The sequence below is a fragment of the Vanellus vanellus genome, assembly GCF_965231255.1.
Source record: "Vanellus vanellus genome assembly, chromosome: 21".
Lineage (NCBI taxonomy): Eukaryota > Metazoa > Chordata > Aves > Charadriiformes > Charadriidae > Vanellus > Vanellus vanellus.
Genome location: NC_138926.1, coordinates 6,632,365 through 6,638,512, shown reverse-complemented (window position 1 = coordinate 6,638,512; position 6,148 = coordinate 6,632,365).

The window sequence follows — 6,148 nt, the reverse complement described above, 5'->3', positions numbered from 1 at the left end:
GTGAACCCCTCAAAGACGTGTCCCTGGGGTTAAATGAGGACATAGGGGTCACTTGAGGTCACAGGGGTCACTTCAGGTCAAGTGAAGCTTTTGAAAGTTGTCGACTGGGGTCACTTGAGGACACTGGGGTCACTTGAGGTCAGGTGAACCCCTCAAAGATGTTGACTGGGGTCACTTGAGGACACAGGGGTCACTTCAGGTCAAGTGAACCTCTCAAAGACGTGTCCCTGGGGTTAAATGAGGACATAGGGGTCACTTGAGGACACAGGGGTCACTTGAGGTCAAGTGAACCCCTCAAAGATGTCGACTGGGGTCACTTGAGGACACGGGGGTCACTTGAGGTCAAGTGAAGCCCTCAAAGATGTCGACTGGGGTCACTTGAGGACACGGGGGTCACTTGAGGTCAAGTGAACACCTCAAAGATGTTGACTGGGGTCACTTGAGGACACAGGGGTCACTTAAGGTCAAGTGAAGCTTTTGAAAGTTGTTGACTGGGGTCACTTGAGGACACGGGGGTCACTTGAGGTCAAGTGGAGCCCTCAAAGATGTCGACTGGGGTCACTTGAGGACACAGGGGTTACTTGAGGTCAAGTGAACACCTCAAAGATGTTGACTGGGGTCACTTGAGGACACAGGGGTCACTTGAGGTCAAGTGAACCCCTCAAAGACATGTCCCTGGGGTTAAATGAGGACATAGGGGTCACTTGAGGACACGGGGGTTACTTGAGGTCAAGTGAACACCTCAGAGATGTTGAGTGGGGTCACTTGAGGACATAGGGGTCACTTCAGGTCAAGTGAACCCCTCAAAGATGTGTCCCTGGGGTTAAATGAGGACATAGGGGTCACTTGAGGACACAGGGGTCACTTGAGGTCAAGTGAACCCCTCAAAGATGTCGACTGGGGTCACTTGAGGACACGGGGGTCACTTGAGGTCAAGTGAAGCCCTCAAAGATGTCGACTGGGGTCACTTGAGGACACCGGGGTCACTTGAGGTCAAATGAACCCCTCAAAGATGTCGACTGGGGTCACTTGAGGACACGGGGGTCACTTGAGGTCAAGTGAACACCTCAAAGATGTTGACTGGGGTCACTTGAGGACACAGGGGTCACTTGAGGTCAAGTGAAGCCCTTAAAGATGTCGACTGGGGTCATTTGAGGACACGGAGGTCACTTGAGGTCAAGGGAACCCCTCAAAGATGTCCAGTGTGATTAAATGAGGACACGGGGGTCACTTGAGGTCAAGTGAAGCGCTCAAGCATGTGGTTTGAAGCCCTTGTGTCCTCAAGTGACCCCCGTGTCCTCAAGTGACCCCATTCGACATCATTGAGGGGTTCACTTGACCTCAAGTGACCTCCATGTCCTCAAGTGACCCCAGTCGACATCGTTGAGGGGTTCACTTGACCTCTAGTGAACCCTGTGTCCTCAAGTGACCCCTGTGTCCTCATTTAACCCCAGGGACACGTCTTTGAGGGGTTCACTTGACCTCAAGTGACCCCCATGTCCTCAAGTGACCCCAGTCGACATCTTTGAGGGCTTCACTTGACCTGAAGTGACCCCTGTGTCCTCAAGTGACCCCTCTCGACATCTTTGAGGGCTTCACTTGACCTCAAGTGACCCCCGTGTCCTCAAGTGACCCCAGTCGACATCTTTGAGGGGTTCACTTGACCTCAAGTGACCCCCGTGTCCTCAAGTGACCCCCGTGTCCTCATTTAACCCCAGGGACACGTCTTTGAGGGGTTCACTTGACCTGAAGTGACCCCTGTGTCCTCAAGTGACCCCTGTGTCCTCATTTAACCCCAGGGACACGTCTTTGAGGGGTTCCCTTGACCTCAAGTGACCCCCATGTCCTCAAGTGACCCCAGTCGACATCTTTGAGGGCTTCACTTGACCTCAAGTGACCCCTGTGTCCTCAAGTAACCCCTGTGTCCTCATTTAACCCCAGGGACACGTCTTTGAGGGGTTCACTTGACCTGAAGTGACCCCTGTGTCCTCAAGTGACCCCAGTCGACATCGTTGAGGGGTTCACTTGACCTCAAGTGACCCCTGTGTCCTCAAGTGACCCCCGTGTCCTCATTTAACCCCAGGGACACGTCTTTGAGGGCTTCACTTGACCTGAAGTGACCCCTGTGTCCTCAAGTGACCCCTGTGTCCTCATTTGACCCCACTGGACATCTTTGAGGGCTTCCCTTGACCTCAAGTGACCTCCATGTCCTCAAGTGACCCCAGTTGACATCGTTGAGGGGTTCACTTGACCTCAAGTGACCCCTGTGTCCTCAAGTGACCCCCGTGTCCTCATTTAACCCCAGGGACACGTCTTTGAGGGCTTCACTTGACCTGAAGTGACCCCTGTGTCCTCAAGTGACCCCTGTGTCCTCATTTGACCCCACTGGACATCTTTGAGGGCTTCCCTTGACCTCAAGTGACCTCCATGTCCTCAAGTGACCCCAGTTGACATCGTTGAGGGGTTCACTTGACCTCAAGTGACCCCTGTGTCCTCAAGTAACCCCCGTGTCCTCATTTAACCCCAGGGACACGTCTTTGAGGGCTTCACTTGACCTGAAGTGACCCCTGTGTCCTCAAGTGACCCCTGTGTCCTCATTTGACCCCACTGGACATCTTTGAGGGCTTCCCTTGACCTCAAGTGACCTCCATGTCCTCAAGTGACCCCAGTTGACATCGTTGAGGGGTTCACTTGACCTCAAGTGACCCCTGTGTCCTCAAGTGACCCCCGTGTCCTCATTTAACCCCAGGGACACGTCTTTGAGGGCTTCACTTGACCTGAAGTGACCCCTGTGTCCTCAAGTGACCCCTGTGTCCTCATTTGACCCCACTGGACATCTTTGAGGGCTTCCCTTGACCTCAAGTGACCTCCATGTCCTCAAGTGACCCCAGTCAACATCTTTGAGGGCTTCACTTGACCTGAAGTGACCCCTGTGTCCTCAAGTGACCCCTGTGTCCTCATTTAACCCCAGGGACACGTCTTTGAGGGGTTCACTTGACCTCAAGTGACCCCCGTGTCCTCAAGTGACCCCAGTCGACATCTTTGAGGGCTTCAGTTGACCTGAAGTGACCCCTGTGTCCTCAAGTGACCCCAGTCAACATCTTTGAGGGGTTCACTTGACCTCAAGTGACCCCCGTGTCCTCAAGTAACCCCAGTCGACATCGTTGAGGGCTTCGCTTGACCTGAAGTAACCCCTGTGTCCTCAAATGACCCCTGTGTCCTCATTTAAACCCAGGCACACGTTTTGAGGGCTCCACTTGACCTCAAGTGACCCCCATGTCCTCAAGTGACCTCATTCGACATTGTTGAGGGGTTAACTTGACCTCTAGTGAACCCTGTGTCCTCAAGTGACCCCTGTGTCCTCATTTAACCCCAGGGACACGTCTTTGAGGGGTTCACTTGACCTCAAGTGACCCCCATGTCCTCAAGTGACCCCAGTCGACATCTTTGAGGGCTTCACTTGACCTCAAGTGACCCCCGTGTCCTCAAGTGACCCCAGTCGACATCGTTGAGGGGTTCACTTGACCTCAAGTGACCCCCGTGTCCTCAAGTGACCCCCGTGTCCTCATTTAACCCCAGGGACACGTCTTTGAGGGCTTCACTTGACCTGAAGTGACCCCTGTGTCCTCAAGTGACCCCTGTGTCCTCATTTGACCCCACTGGACATCTTTGAGGGCTTCCCTTGACCTCAAGTGACCTCCATGTCCTCAAGTGACCCCAGTTGACATCGTTGAGGGGTTCACTTGACCTCAAGTGACCCCTGTGTCCTCAAGTAACCCCCGTGTTCTCATTTAACCCCAGGGACACGTCTTTGAGGGGTTCACTTGACCTCACAGAGGTTACTTGAGGTCTAGTGAATGCTCAAAGTTGTCGACTGGGGTCACATGAGGACAGAGGGGTCAAATGAGGACACAGGGTTCAAATGAGGACACAGAGTGTCACCTGAGATCAAATGAACCCTTTTTAGATGTCACACTGGGGTCAAGTGAGGACGCAGGTTTCAAATGAGGACACGGGGGACTCTTGAGATGAAGCAAAACCCTCAACGACATTGCCTTGGCGTGAAATGGGGACACAGGCGTCAAATGAGGACACGGGGTTCACCTGAGGTCAAGTGCACCCCTTTGTGATGTCACTCTGGGTGTTACTGAGGGCACAGGGGTCAAATGAGGACATGAGGGGTCACTTGTGGTCGACTGAACCCCTCAACAACATTGCGTGGGTTTAACTGAGGACACGGAGGGTCACCTGAGGTCAAGTGCACCCCTCAAAGATGTCACCCTGGTGTCAGCTACGCACACAGTGATCAACGAGGACACAAGGCCTTAAATAATATTATACTGGGGTCTAATGAGGGCGCATGTGGCGTTTAGTTGTATCAGGCACCACCAACCCAATTAAATGGGGTTAATGGAGTCAAAGGAATCAGCTGGGTCACACAGGGTCCGGTGGTGTCATCCATAATTTGAACGACGTCTCAGTATCAGTATCTCAGGGCACCCTGTGGTTATTGCCACGTCTTAGTATTAGTACCGTTCGCTGGTGTGCAGGTTGATGCAGTCCAACGTGCCCGTGTCTTAACAGACTTATGTGTTAGTGTTTATCATCGATGCCAGCTTTTATCACAGCTGTGCTTTAGCATCAAATACAGTGCAACAACATAATTGCTTGTTGGATTTATTTATTAGTGGTTATTAGTATCTATCGCAGCTAGCAAAACAATTCTCTGTTAGAACTCGATAGATTCTAATACTGCAATTATCGATAAGTAACTACTAGTATCTACAGAATCCACTACTAGACTTATTTGTTAAGGTTATTGGTATTCACTGGAATCCACCAACAGAGTTGAGTTTAGCATTATTAGCGTTTATAGTAGCTATTGTTAAACAGAACTATGTTTATCTGATAGCTGTAGTATTCTAGTCTAATATAATCAATAACAGCTAGTGTAGGCACTAACAGTAACTAATAGTAACTCAATTTTTAGAACTGATTCTAATAAACAAGTCTATTAGTAACCTTTAGCATTAATAGCAGCAAGTAGAAAAGTGTTCTTATAAATTCTAATACTAGAACTATGTATTAGAACTAGAATCTATAGTAGGCAGTAACGCAAATAGCTTTGTCAACCTATACAGTATGTATTAGAATCTAACAATAGTTACATAAGAATAGTAGTTACAGTAGCTGGTCCTAAAATTATCTATCAGAATTTATCAGAATGCATTTGTAGATTTATTTGTATCTACAATAGCTGGTAGTAAGATTTTCTTGTATAATCTACCAGTATCTAATAATTCATTAACTAGTTATTAGTACCTATATTAGCTAGAAATATAATAGTCTAGTAGAATCTATAACAGAATCTACTTAAAGAATTATCAATGGTAGTTATTAATTATTATCTATTAGAATTCACGAATGGAATTTCTTATTAGTATACTTAGTAGGCAGCCATACAATTTTGTCTCATCTTCTATGAGAATCTTCAACAGAATTTTCTATTCATATCTGTATTAGTATTATTGCAATTATCTACTGAAGACTATTACTATTAACATCTAACAAATTAACTACCTATTTGTATTTAGAAATCTATAGTAGCTATGAATACAATTACCAATTAAAATGTATTAAAATATGTCAATAAGAATTATCTATTAGGATCTTGAGTAGCTAGTATATGAATAACAGTTAGAATCTAATTAAATTCTTTAAGGGAAAAATCCATTACTATCTATTAGTGTCTATAGTAGCTATCAATACAATTATCTACTATGATGTCCCGACATCTATTAGAATCTAGTGATAGGTTTATCTATGAGTAGTTATTAGTATCTATATTAGCTATTAAAACCACTACCTAATAGATTCTAGTGTTGGCATCTATTAAACTCTATTGACAGTATTACCTTTTAGTATCTACCATCATTAGCAATATATTACAACCCAATACAACGATTATCTACTAGCATACATTAGTAGACTTACTAGTATTGGTAGTTATTAGGATCTACATTAGCTATTAATGTAGATAATTACCTATTAGAATCTATAGAATTATCTGTTGCCAGCTGCAGAGGGTATAAACATGTCATCTGTCGAGACCTCAACAGGATTATCGACTAAGAGCTATCTATACCTT